General features: G+C 38.6%; 1 protein-coding gene across 6 annotated transcripts in view; it reads right to left on the bottom strand.

Moving 5' to 3' along the window:
• The window catches only part of AKAP7 (A-kinase anchoring protein 7), a 105,693-nt gene that overhangs the window by 49,191 nt on the left and 41,602 nt on the right, over window positions 1–14,900 (bottom strand). The gene's annotated exons all lie outside the window — the stretch shown is intronic.

The raw sequence follows: 14,900 nt of genomic DNA, 5'->3' as shown, positions 1-14,900 counted from the left end.
AGGGCACGTGCCTGGGTTGCAGGTTAAGTCCCCAGTAGGGGGTGCTCAAGAAGCAACCACACATTGATGTTCCTGTCCCTCTCTTCCTCCCTTCCCCTTAAGAATAAATAAAATAAAATCTTTTTAAAAAGAGAATATTGTGTTTAAATTTGTCAACATTCAAAACTTCAAATACTTTAATCGTCAGAAGTAATGAAGTATATCACGTTGAAATTTGAGATATCAAGAAAGAATAATTATCTCCATCAACAATGGAGAAATGGATGGATTTTGAAAAGTGATATGGATTTTAACATTTTATAGTGTATAACAGTTTTAGTAAGATGGATGCCATTTTTAAACTCCTTAAGTAAGAGTCATATGAAACACCAGTAAAGGTTATTTGAGTTGGGTAGAGCATCAGTTTTAAGCACTTCCAAGTCCTTCTCTACCTGCCCCTTATTCTCAGTGTCCCTCACAGCAGAAAGCAGACTGGCTGAAAAATTACACTGGGATGCCCTTGATATCTCACCAGTTTCCCAAAACAAAGAAAATTATATTCCTCTCCCCCTGTCATGCAAGGGGTCCTGCCCCCAGTCACACAGCCCCCAAACACAGTCCATACATGAAGGCGCAATACTTTTCCTTTTAATTTATAATTTTTTAAATATTACCTTGGCAGTGCTTGTCCTGTGTTAAAAATGTAAAAATTTTTAAATGAAAACTTTAAAAATGAAGAATCTAGACAGAAATAAAAATCATTCATGACTCTAATTATATGAAATCCATTATTAACAGTGGAGTATATAATATCCTTTAAATCTTTTCTAAGCATATATATTGTTTTCAGACTACATTTATATAAATCTTACTACAAAACATAGTTAGAATGCATATCGCCCTTTTTTAGTTACAAAAATTTGTTACAAAAAATTTAAATAGATATAAAAACAAAAAATTAAAAATTAAATCACTCCAAATTCCTACTACTATAATTTTGCTATGTATTTTATTTTCCTTTGCAAAACAAAGTACTTTTTATTTCTTTATGGGAATGTAATTGTGCTATGAGAACTATTTAATAACCAGCTATTTTGATAATTCTCCAAAGGGTTCCCATTTCTCTCAAAGAGTCAAATTCCCAGAAGAGCCTACGAGGTCCTGTTCTGTCCTCTCCAAACTTCTTGGGCCTGGTCTTCTACTACTCTCCCCCATGCCTCTCCAGCCTCCCTGGCCTCCTGGCTGTTCCTTGAACATGGCAGGCACAAGCTCACCTCAAAGCCTTTGTACTGCCCATTCCCTCTCCCTGGAATGCTCTTCTCTCGGATGTCCTCATAGCCCATCTCCCAGGTCCTTTAACTCCTTGCTTAAAGGAGACTTACCTGACTATCCATTTAATTTGTACTCTTGACCCCAATTCCTCTCTTCCCTTCTCTCTCTATATATACATGTGTGTATATTTTTCCACAGCACTTACCACCTATGTTACCATTACGTAACATACTATGTAATTTACTTTGTTATGCTGATTTTTCATTGTCCGTCATTACCTATCCCTCTCCATTAGAATGTCAGCTCCACACAGACAAGGATTTTCATCTGGTTTTTAGTCACTGAAATATTCCCCAGTGCCTAGAACAGCGCTTGACATAGAGCAGTGGTCAATAAATAATCGTCACGAGTGCAAAGGAGGATAAAGCTGCAAGAAGAGGATTGTTCACTATCAAATGCTGTTCATTCAGGGCCTGATAACAATGAATGCAAAGGCTTTCTTTTGATTTGGTGAGTAGAATGCCACCGCAGAACATCATGCTGAGGAGCAGTCAGAGTATGAGTTCAACTCCAGGCCCTGCCGTTTTTCAGTCATGTGCTTTACTTCAGTTCCTCAACCATAAGATGAGTTAGCAATAGTACCTACCTCGAAGTGTTATATAAACTAAAGAAATGAATTTATGCAAGTGCTCACACCAGTGAAATACAGTAAATGCCACTGTGTGTGTGTGTGTGTGTGTGTTTACCATTAGTGAACTTTAGGGAATAACTTCAGTAGAGGTAAGATTTGAGAAATTTTTTAAAACTGAGTAAATGGAAACTGACCATTCTTTCTTCTCATTTAATTGTGTGTGTGGTGGGGGGAGGTTGTCTGCGGGGGATTGTGTGGGGGTGGGTATCAGACCCTTAGATCAGACAGAAGACACATGAAAGCAGAATAAGAAGGACTTTTAGATACCAATGCCAGCAGCACTGGCTAGCCACTCTGATCTCCATTTCGGTTTGAAAGATATCATTATTTTGTTACAGCAAGAAATAAGGAAAACATAAGATAGACTCTAATCTATTAGATGAATTAATTTAATTTTAGCAAAAAGTAGGAACCAACTATTTTGCAAGAACTGTTCACAGATAAATCCCAACATAAGCCTTAAGGTGTTCATTTTTACCAGAGAGTGAAATGGAATTAGTTCTTTAACTCAATTTACAGAGAGAGCTGAGGTTCAAAGAGGCATGAGTCCTGGGAGGCACTGAAATTATCAGCACTTATCAGAAGCATCATCAATAGTAAAGTATATAGAGACAAAATGTGCTGTATCTGATATATAATATTAGTATGTTCTTTGTTCTCCAGGGAGGTTTTTGTTTGGCAATACATTTCTTTTTTTTTTTTTCAGGCTCTTTGTCCCATGTCAATATATTTCTCTTATAGTAACACTTTTCTGAATTTGACTCAGCATCCAGCTGTAGCAGGTGGTATTTCTCTTTCATAGTAAAAGAAATAACTATTCCAAGAAAATAAATGAGTATATCAAACTTGGATATCATTTAGAACAAGGGTAAGAAGTCTCCTATGTCATGAACAGATCGTTGGGTTGCTAAAATAGTCCCAAAGACATCACCCTGCAAGGTTATATTTTAAAGCTCAGAAGGCTAGGTGATGGCACTATTTTCAGGTTTTGAACCCCAAAGTTATTCTCTTCTTTCCTTCTTCGTAGGCCAGAGTACTTGTCATTTAAGACTGAGATACAACATGTTAGGATAGCTCAAAGAAAATCACAAAAATGGTTAAAGGCAGGAAAATGTCACTTATACAAAGGCTAAGAGATTTGGGGTTATTTTGAATGTAGAGAAACAATGCATAGGGTACCTTCAATAAAACTGTGCTAAAGGTACTTCAACCCTGGAATTCTGAATATGTCTGATTGATTGTCTGGTAACTGTTTTTGAAAATTATTTTGCCTTGGACCTAACATGGAGAAGGTATATTTTTCACATTTATAACTGTACCAATATCAATTATACAACATAATATTGAAAGAAAAAATAGGAAGTTAAATACAGGGTATCCGACTTTGAAACAATAAATTAGTGGCAATAAACCTCAAACAGAAAAGGTTTTCAAGGCTCTCTTAATTGATCATTAGAAATGACTGAAATTTTACTTCCCATTAGCCTAGATTCAATCACAGTTTAGGGAAAATTATCAGCGTGTTCAAGGCATTTGATAATCTTTGATACCATGAAACATTTGTACCATGAAACCCCAAGGAACTTTATTCTTGATTGTAACTTGACACCCAATCAGCCAATACAAGGAAAAGGCCATTGAGAGCATGATGAGTATTTTTAGAATCATCTAAAGGCTGCATCTGACAAGTAATGGGAATTATTTACTCAGGAAGCACTCACCATATCATTTCCATTTAGCTAAATGATGTATATCATTTAATATGGACAAAAGAGGGCTCAGACTTATATTACTCTGCAGCCAATTTTATTTTCAATATAGAAAGTGCCATGAAATATGAAAATTCACATTAGTTAACAATCTGAATGTGAAAATCATTCAAGGTTCTGAAAGATAAACTACTGATTATTCATCTTTAATTTCTATGAAAAAATTATTAACAATCAAAGGAAAGATGAAATGCCAGTTTAATTAAGAAGAGTAAGGCTTTTTGTATAACAGAAGGTAATTTCTTTTTTAAAATATTTTATTTATTTATTTTGAGACAGAGGGGAAGGAAGGGAGAGAAACATCAATGTGTGGTTGCCTCTTGCGTGCCCCCTAGAGGGGAGCTGCCCCACAACCCAGGCATATGCCCTGATTGGGAATCAAACTGGTGAACCTTTGGTTCACAGGCTGGCGCTCAATCCACTGAGCCACACCAGCCAGGGAGAAAGTAATTCCTTATAGTGACTTTATAATAATCGCAGCTTCCATTATGAAAGTACAAATAGGCTATATATCAAAGAAATTATGTATCCTACTGATGGTAAGCTTGACATTCCTAGAGCTCACTGTGTTTTCCAGTATTTTATTCCTGTCATGCAGTGGCTATAAAAGAAATGTACACATTGATTTGAAACCAAAATTCAGAAGTTAAATTAAGCGCCAAACCAAACTGGCTTGTCATCTTGAACATCAACTGGTTAAAGGGAAATGGTAATTTTTTACACTCATTTTCCTGAGTACAACAAGGGTACATATCTTTAGTGGTATGATATTGGTTAAAAAACTAAAGTCATTTTTTTAAAAGATCACTGTTCCTAATGAAAAGTTACATATTAGTGACTCAAAGTTATCAAAAGAGTATATATTGACATGGGGCTTCTCTGAAGCAAATCTTATTTTACAATTCTTTTTCTTTTTTTAAACTGAAATGTACTTTCTCACAGTTCTGGAGGCTGGGAGTCTAGGACCAAGGAGCCAGCACATTTGGCTTTCCCCAGAGGCCTCTCTCCTTGGCTCGCAGATGGCCACCGTCAGGTCACTGTGGGCTCACGTGGCCTTTGCTCTGTGTGTGCAAACCCCTGGTACCTCGTCCATGTCTTATGACGGTACCAGTCATACTGGATTAGGGCACCACCCTTATGACCTCATTCAACCTTAATACCTCTTCAAAGGCTCTGTCTCCAAATAAGTAACGCTGGAGCTTAGGATTTCCACACATGCATTTGGCTGGGGGGAGGCACACAGTTCAGTCCACAACACACGGTCATGCAGTCATCTTCAGGAAATGAGGAATGGGCAACTTCCGTGCATTCAGAATGCTCTATTCATATTGTCGATCTCTCTCTCCTCTCTCTCCTCTCTCTCCTATGCCTGAAGAACCAGATCTCTCTGATTCCTCTCCACTGTCCACTGTCATTTGAGGGGCTTTTGATTTGCTTGCTATGCATTTGTCCAGAGAGAATGATTTGTTTCTCTGGGTGGGCCAACTTCCTGGGAGAGAGAATCTAAAGGTCCAACTCTACCCTGATGTCCATAAATGATTTATGGACAAAGCAAGTGCCAGATTACTGGTTTATTATAAAAGGATACTCAAGAACAGCCAGATAAAAGAGATGCACTTCCATTTCCTCTCCAGGCACACGGCTCTCCCCAAACTCCTTGTCTCCACCAGCCAAGACCTTCCCACTCTGTAAGTCTGGATGGCCTCTTCACCCCTTGGCTAACTACATTTTTGGCTATTATTTGCATGGTTTCATCCCACCTTCCTCCTGACACACACCCCCCTGATGGTCCCCAGTCAGCCGCAGTCTTCCCTCGGCCTCTGTCGGGATAGCAGAGGCCCTTCCCTCTCTGGCTCAGTTCCGCCCACACCTGTTCTTACAGGAATGGAAAGAGGAGTTTTCACCACACCAGCCAGTGGGCTCTAGGGCTGTGTGGTGATTTCAAATCCAGTGTCCAGCACCCCGGTGAGAACTGCCTTGCTGTCTTCCTATCATCTCCCCCCACCGTTCTGGGCCAGCTTATAGGGCTGGGTTCTGCCTGGTCCCGTGTCCAGCACACGCTCTTTACAGCCTGGCTGTGGCCTGGACACTCTGCCTACTGCCTATAAAGAAACTCAGTGAGCAATTCAGTAACTCAAAGAATAAGTATTACTCTGTTTCTAAGGTACTTCTCCATGAGAGAATAAAATTCTGATGGTCAAAATTAATCAGCTCATGTTTAGGAATGGAAATACAGTTCCAACGTAAACTAGTTTTAGTTTGGGATTGCAACATTAGTTTCCCCTCAGATCTAAGTGGGGTTGTCAAAAAAACTATAGCTTTACCTTCTTTTAATTATGCAATTAATTATAACTAACCAGAGGTGGTTGGCCAGTGAGTGTGGCCACTCTTTCCAGTAGCAAAGAAAATCTTATTGGCATCCAAATAATTTTAGCTGGTTAACTTTTATATGACTATTCAGGTGGATCAGAAATTAGTCATTAGTCACTTACAAAACAGGCTAATTCTGTGTCAACACTATTGTGGAATAAAGTCTAAGTTTTCTTGATCACATGTTCTATTTTGCCTTTAACCATAATCAATCCTCTGGGGGGCTTTCCAGTTCCCTACAAAATCATTATGCTCCATTCTATCCTTGACTAGGAAAATGACATTTATGAGGTTTCAAAATATCTAAATAATAGATAATAACTGAATTGTTGAGAAAAAACTTTCCCATCATTGAAGTAATAGTTGAGATAAACAGAACATTTACATCTTAATATAGTTAAGGCAAAACCATGAACTCTAATTACCTTGAATATTTCATTATTTTATCATTTAATACCAGTTCTAAAACTCTGTTCCTTAAATAATACTTAAATCAAAATTTTGTCTGTGGATATGAATGCTAGAAAATAACTAAATATGTCCACTGAATCTGAATGCTTGAAGCAAAAAAAACATTTAAGCCTGAATTATAAAGATCAACTTTTCCTAAACCATGTTCTGCCACACACTAATGCTATAAGATGACCAGTGAAAAAAGGACTTGCAGGTCAAGTCCACTTAGGAAACAATCCTTAGTTAAATTATGTAACTGTTCAAAAGAGTCACTGCCCGTCCTTGCGGTGGCCCTTTCTGCAAGCTGACTATACATCCTGCTCTGTTGAACTCACGAGGGACCGTGTGACTTTCTGTGGCAAGATGTGAGCAGAAATGACGTGTGTCATTGCCCAGCAGAAGCTTTAAGAATCAGCTTGTGGGGGGAAGGGAGTACAAGAGGACTAAATGGTAATGAGGAAAAATACAATAAAGATTAAATTTTTACAAAGACAGAATCAGCTTGTGATTCACCATCTCTCTTTTCCTCCTGCCAAGAGCGACAAGGTGCAGGTGGAAGTTGCTCAGCCAAGGTCTGGAGCAAAGACACTGTGGAGCAGAGGCCCAGATGACCCATGTCCACAAACAAAAAGATAAGACAAACCATTGTTGCTCTAAGCCCTTGAGATTCACAATAAATATTAGCATGTCAGAACCCCTAAGCAGTCCTGAAAGAAAAAACCAGATTAACTTTATTTAACCCATCACTGCTAACATTCATTTGGTCACAGAATTCCTGTCTCACGTGAAAACCTGAGAGATGTTCTGAGAGAATTATTTCAGGAAATGCCAATGAAAATGCTTGCTTTAAACGTCCAGTCCCCTTGGCCCAGATTTAATGTTAAGGTGACTGTATCTTTTCATTTTACAGGACAACACCCAACCCACATAGCCACACCAGTCAGGGCTGACTATATCTTTTCTTCTAGGGTGTAAGTTTTCAAAATCTCTAACAGAATCAGAGTTAACTGGGAGTCATTTGTTATTCTGACATTAGTCAATTCTTAGAATCCCCTCTTAAAATAATTCAGCTTTCTGTATACTTATTTCCCATGTTTCAATGTTTCAAGATGTATAGTACTGAAAGGTTTCAAAGGTATATAGCACCTGGAGGTGAACAGTTTGCCTCTGTGGATATTATTCCAATTATTAAATAACAACAAACTTATTTAGTTTTTTACAATATATAGAAATGGGTAACACAACAACCTGAAGTTGAAGTAGGCATTAGAAGCATGAGTGAAGTCACTTGCTATAAACAGAAATCGGACACACAGCAGGTGACAGTTGACTAGCAGCACCTAGAATACCCCCGAAGAAATCATAATTCCATCTCCCAGCAGGTTGCCCTGAATTTTTAGTTTTACAAAACAGTGAAACAGTAAGAGATGTGTTGTGATTTATTTGCTGATTTTTAAATAAGAACAATCTAAGGAGAATTCCACACCTTAGATCTACGGGCACATAATAATACAAAAGGAGACTCAACCAACTAAGAATTGTAAGTCATTGGGTATTGAGAAACTCAGGAGTAGGTTACTAAAACAATCTGTCTTATCTTGTATGAAGAATCCTTTTACAAGCTTTTGTCTGGAATAGTAAAGGCTCACTGATCCCAAGGGCATCTAAAGTGCCTTCTCTCAGGGACAGGCTTCAGGAATTGGCAGGCTGTCCTCCGGGCTTCTCTGCTCAGGGCTTCCTCCTCTGTCACTCCCGTGGAGGGCCGGCTGACTTTCTTAACAAGATGGGCCCCTGTGAAAGGCAGCCAGCTCTGCCTCTCTAGCGCCAGCCCTGGGCATCCTCAGGGCACCTGGAGGTATTCCCCGCCCCTTCTGAAGGTGGTGCTTCCTGAGATTCTTCTCCTCTGGGACCCCTCTCACACTTTCTGTGCCTTCTTACTGTGGAGCCCTCACCCTCTGGGAGTGAAACTCTGCTGATGATGGCTGACATCTGTCACCAGTAGCCTTCTCCACACTAAAACAAATGCTCGTGAAAGCCCTGCTGGTTCCTATTGCTGCCCAACACGCTTACACATAATTGCTACTTACAGATTTCTCTATCTCCCAGTTTCACTAACGATGGAGTTTGTGATGTTTTCCCCGTTGTCTTATTGCTCTGTAGGATTTCCAGGAGCAGAGGTGGAAAGATCCCAATTGAAAGTGCCACCATCTTCCTATCAGTACTCAAAGACCTATTCTCCTTTCTGTCATTCTCCTTCCCTGCATACAAGAAAGCCAGTCTGTGGTTTAACAAAGAATTATCTCTGGGAAGCCAAATTAGCCTATTTGGTCAAAATGCTAACCTTATAGACATTTCAGAATAGCACGGGAGTCAAGAGTCATTGAGACTCAGCTCGCTATGAGTAAACAGAGGTTAAGACAGGTTGTGAGATTTTTCCAAGACTAACCAATAGAGCTAAAACAAGAAGACCCACGCCCCTTCAGATTTACTACAGACTCCTTCGAGAAGGGAGAGACTAGTACTCCTGAGTTTTAAATGGTTTATAAAGGCCCATTAACATGCACAGCCAGGAAAGTGAGCGGCAGCCAAATTACACCAGGCTGGTTAACAGATTCCTGAGAAAAGGTGCTATCTGACAGATATATCAGAGTAAATAATGGCACTAGGAGAAAAAAGAGGCAGTAGAGGGTCCTGGCTGGGGAAGGATGTGGAAGGTTGGGATTCAGCCAACCTAGTATAGAATTTCATTATAATCTTGGTCCTGTACATTCAGTCACCAAACAATTCAGGGACTGGGTTACCTTCAGAACAGAATTTTCATCCATACACTCTCCTCTTCCACTCCCCATTGCTATTCACACTGATGACGGCCCTATGGCTTACGTCCTCTCAACCTCATCATCACGTGGTCCAATACCCACCCGTCCGCCCTGTGAATAACAAATTCTGCACTCAGTGACAGTAGTAGCAACGGAGTAGTTTCAAACAGGATGTCTTTCATTCTAGAGTTCTCTAGTTGTCTGACTCTGTGAAAAGCTGCTACAAAGAAGTACCAATTCATAAACTGTAACTGTGATAATTTAAGTGCTATGTTAGTAATTTCAAAGAGTCATAAATCAGAAAAGATATCTAAAAATCCAAGAACATGATTTATGCTTAAAAACAATGGATCTCTCCTTGAAAAGGTCACATTTATTTCTTGAGAAATCTAGATCTGCATTAAGACGCTTGTTACATTTGAAACTGGTCTTCTTCTGCCACCAGGTGTTAGCAACCAGCTTCTGCAACATTTCAGTCACAGAAATACAAGTTCATTCAATAAGAAAATTAAGTCCAAAAGAACATACTATGAAATGCATGGAGCCAAACAAGTAGCAGACTGCATGAAAAAATATTCCAAGGACACTATACAAATAACTTGAATTTTAGTTACTATGCCAGAGATATAATAATTTAGTAAGATTTTCTGAGGCTTCACTCATTTGATGAAAAAATTACAACTTTGAAAGTACAATAACAAGCAAAATAGCTTTAAGATACACAACTACTTTCAATACTCTCTTATGTGATATATCCCATTAGCATTTTATTAAACTAAGAACATACAAAAGCAACACATAGACTAAATGCCTCTAGGTGTTCGAAAATACGTAACTGCCAAGAAAGTCCTATGTTTCCCAGAACGTGAGTTATAACCCAGTGCTCTGGCTGGGGAACCAGAATACCATGTGTAACCGTGGATATTCCCTATCAGGAAATCTAAAGTAGAGTTTCTATACCTTCGAACTTCTGAACACAATCTACAGAGCTTTTTCTTGGCCCACTGGGCCTTTGATTACTTCTCCTGAATGGTATTATTACATGTCTTCAAGCGGGTGGTACCCCAGAAACCCAGGGACTTCTGCAGCCAGCACTGAACACCCCTGGGAAATTCCCACACTACTCTCTATGACCACCCCAGTGGAGTAGAGCACTCGCCCCCACCACCAGACAACTGCCTACAGCTTCTCGGTCAACAAGATGTTTAAGCTTCAGGAACAAACCGATTATGACTCCAGCTTTCAATCCTTTTTTGTTATGTCGGCATGGATACTGGCTTGTTAGGTCATTAAAAAATAGCACATTATACAGTGAAAAAAATCAGTTGTACTACTACAGAATAATTGGTTACACCTCCTGTAGATAACAATGAATGGGTCATCTATCTTACTTTCTCAGAATTTGCCTCTAATGATCTAGAACACCCCTCTACCCAGGATGCCCTTTTTCACCTGTCTGCCCCAACAGCAGCACCAGCAGCGTCTTAGGAATACACCAGTTACCTACTTACTACATGAAATGGTTTCCAGACGAACTCCCAGAAGGTCAAATCAAAATATGAGGAGTACACTTCCTGGCACCAACCTTCAAAACAGAGTGTCCTCGTCACAGATATCATTAGCGCTTTCCTAGACATTCTCACTGTGCACCACCCACCCATACCACACTCCTCAAAGATAGTGGAAAACCCTTGAGTTTTCTGCATCTGGTGGCTTCCCCTCACCCAGAAGTGTCATGGGGCATCTAACTTGCCCATCATCACTTCCTTCTCTCCTCGGCCCACCAAGGCTCCACTCTTGCTCAGAACCCTAGCAAATGCCCAACCAACCAAGACAGGAATCCTGAGTATGTCAGGGGACTTACCATACATGTACTCCAGGTACATTAAGGTCAGCTCTACTCTTTGATTTACCAGAAAGTTCACGAGCTAAAGAGTAATTGTGGGAAACCACGTTTTACCTCCAAAATACACGGACACTCGGTAAGGTGTGTTCAAGACAAACCCAAAGAAACTATTTTTATACAACTTCAAATACGGTATGTATTCTCCATTTTTTTACCTTTTTAAGCTATTACACAGTTCTTATAAGTATCTACTTTTATAGCTTCTTAATCACTGATATGATTTATCATAATTGACTTAAATATTCCCCTACTGTCATGGAAGCTATCTAATTTTCCCTATTATAGGTAATGTTTCAGTGAACATCTGTATTCATAGAGAATTTCTTCTTTTACATTATTTATTAGTTATAAAATAAGTAAGTCCTGGGGATACAGTGTACAGCATAATCACTACAGTTAATAATACTGCACTGTATATTGGAAAGTTGCTAAAAGAGTCCATCTTAAAAGTTCTCACCATAAAAAAAGTGGTAATGGTGATGGATGTGTTAACTACCTTTATTGAGGTAATCATGTTATAATATATACATATATTAAATTATTATGTTGTATACTTTAAATTTATGCAATGTTATATGTCAATCATATCTCATTAAAAATATTTCATTAGGATAATTTCAGCAGCGTGTATTTCTCAGTTAAAAAAATAAGTATTTCAACTTTTTGGGGGGTGGGAATTATTTAATTACAGTTCAAAGGGCCATCCATACCAGTTTATAAGCTACCATCATAATCCTTGATGGTCTTTCTAGCTCAAGTTTACCCTCACAAATATTCCTCTCCTACACTGTAGTTGAAAGTATAGCCTGGCGCCATTACTTTAAAAGGCAATTTGCGGTGTTTTGAAAAGTTAAAATGTATACTACCCTTTGACCTTGGAATGTCACTTCAAGGAATTGCTTCTTTGAAATACTGGTAAATCTACCCAAGGAAAAATTACCAAGGATGTCCACTTTAGTATTCTCTACGGTAGCAAAAAAAACAGAAATCACATAATTGTTCATCAAGGGGAAACTAAATTATGATACATGGATATAATATTCAGTTGACCCTGGAACAACACAGGAGCTAGGTGTGCCAAACCCTACCACTGCACAGTCGAAGCCTCCATGTAACTCTGGAACCCCCAAAACTTGACTACTAATAGCTACTCTTGATTAGAAGTCTTATCAATAACATAAACAGTTGACTAACACACATTTTGTATGTATATGTATTATTAACAGTATTTTTACAATAAAGTAAGCTAGAGAAAAGAAAATGTTATTAAGAAAATCATGAGGAAAATACATTCACAGTGTTTTTTTTAAATCTGTGTAAAAATGGCACTGCTCAATTCAAATCCACGTTGTTCACGGGTCAACAGTATATTTATTTCTGTTTTAAAGAAACCATGTGCATGTATACACACCCATATATATTTTCAGTGTGTAGGGAAAGGTCAGAAGGATACACTAGCAGTGGTAACTTACAGAGGGAAATTATGTTGAAAGGAAGGGGATGGCAGGGTGGTAATGAGGAAACATTACATGGTGTGTATGTATTTGCATTGTTTACAGTGAGCATACATTCACCTAATACTTTTATAACTAAACTTTTGAAGTAAAAGAAGTTCTTGAGATGGGAAAAACTTCCTAATATTTGAGTGAAAAGAAACCTATTATTTCACATACTTCCCTCCCTCTCTTTCTCCCTCTCTCTCTCTCTCTCCCCCACCCTTTTATTTCATTATAAATCTAAACAAAACAATGCTAGCAACACATTCCACTCCTGATTTTAACAGTGGCCACTCCTTTGTAAATGAGTGGACCACAGCAAAAACCCAGAAGGGAATTAGTGCTAAGATAGGAGAACAAACAGTGGGAAGTGTAAAAAATTTAGGAAAACCTAAGAGCCATGTATTTTCAAATAAGCTGTTTTCCTAACAACAAAGCATAATAAAAACCCACTTTCGTGTATGTCACCTTTCATACTGCCTTTAACTTTCACAGTGGAACCAATGATTTGCTGCAGAAAGAAAATGCTGGATGTTTACTCAAGCCTGCAGGTCTCAGAATATACAGCAGGTCTTCCAATAACAACATTTCTTTATGATGTTGATGAGATGCCTCAGGAACTTAACTTGTGCTTGTACCAGGGTAAAATTGGTTTCACTATACCTCTTTTCACCACAGTCTCAAGAACTCATGGACGACATTAAATGGGGGCTTACTGTGCTCCTTGTCAGCCATCTGGATCAGAATCACCCGTGGGACTTATTAAACATCAAAGCCAAGATCTTTTTGTCCATCTAACTCCAGATTTGAAGTTAGAGGGTGGAAATCTGCAGCTTCCCCAAGCACCCCAGATGACTCAAGAACCCCAAAGTTTAAGACATACGTATTTTGCCGTGTGTACTGTGCACTTGTTGCCCAAATTTTTGAGGGAAAAATAAGTATGCACATTATACATGGATAGAGCTAATTCCAAATGTTTTTAATTCTTTTATGACCAAAAATGTGGGTGAGCATTATACATGGCAAAATATGGTACTATCGTAAGCATTGAGAAACACTGAACATCATAGTAGTAAACAGAATCATTCCATAAATTTTTAAAAAAATTCTTATTTGGCTTTCTGAAAAACAGTAAGGTCATAAATCATTTTCTAAACATTAAACATTCTAACCTAAACAAAACCCAATCTGATTTAGAGTTTATATACCACACAAGCAGGGACTGCTTCTATTTTGATCCCAACTCCAGACCTAGCACCCAGTGTCTGGCACAGAGTAGGCACTTGATAAAGATTTGTTAAGTTCATATGATTTGGACCAGGTTGCTCCTCACACGTAGAAATTAATTTGCATAAACTGGGAGTGGCCAGTGGGATGGATAAATATGAGACGGGGAATGAGACAAGATGGAGCCCACCCAGGGCTCTGCCACTGGGGAGAACGTGACCTCATTCCTGCCGCTTAACCTTCCAAGTCTTGAATCCCTTTCTGTAAAGTACAGGAGCAGACCGTGTGAGATTAACCGCAAGGAATCACTTCAGTTCAGCCTGAAATACTGAAATTGAGATTCTAGAGTAGTTTAAATATTCCTTTGACAAATGTCCTTGGGTGCTATCATTTCGAAGTTAATATTGTAAAGACAAAGAAACATTTTGAAATGTGGATTATTACCTTCACCACTTTGTCATTCTGTGATTAACTATGAGGACAATCCATTTGAAAGCAAAATAAGAGAGATAATGAGTAAAAAAGTAAAATGTCAGTCTACAAGTTATATCAGTTGTTATCATTCCAAGTTTCAAAATCTATTACTTATACAAATTATTTTTATCTAATATTCTAGAATGGCACCTAATAGAGTTATTATCGAATGTGAAGCATAGTTAGTAAAAAAAGAAAATGACAACACACAATCTCTCTTTTTGAGAAGAATTTTATAATAGTTTATAGAAAATTCATAACCACAGGATGGTCAATCACTTAGCCACATGTTAGAAAGACTTTCTGAGCACAGAGACAATAAGTACAAAATGTGCCAAATGCAGAAAACAGATCTACTTACTAATAAACATGACCTTCATTTACAGAGCTGCAAATCAGTCTTAACTGCAGCCGAGGGTCATGGAGAGCAGCAGCGAACACTAA

This window comes from Desmodus rotundus, chromosome 11, assembly GCF_022682495.2.
Source record: "Desmodus rotundus isolate HL8 chromosome 11, HLdesRot8A.1, whole genome shotgun sequence".
Lineage (NCBI taxonomy): Eukaryota > Metazoa > Chordata > Mammalia > Chiroptera > Phyllostomidae > Desmodus > Desmodus rotundus.
This window is presented reverse-complemented; position numbering and strand designations above follow the sequence as displayed.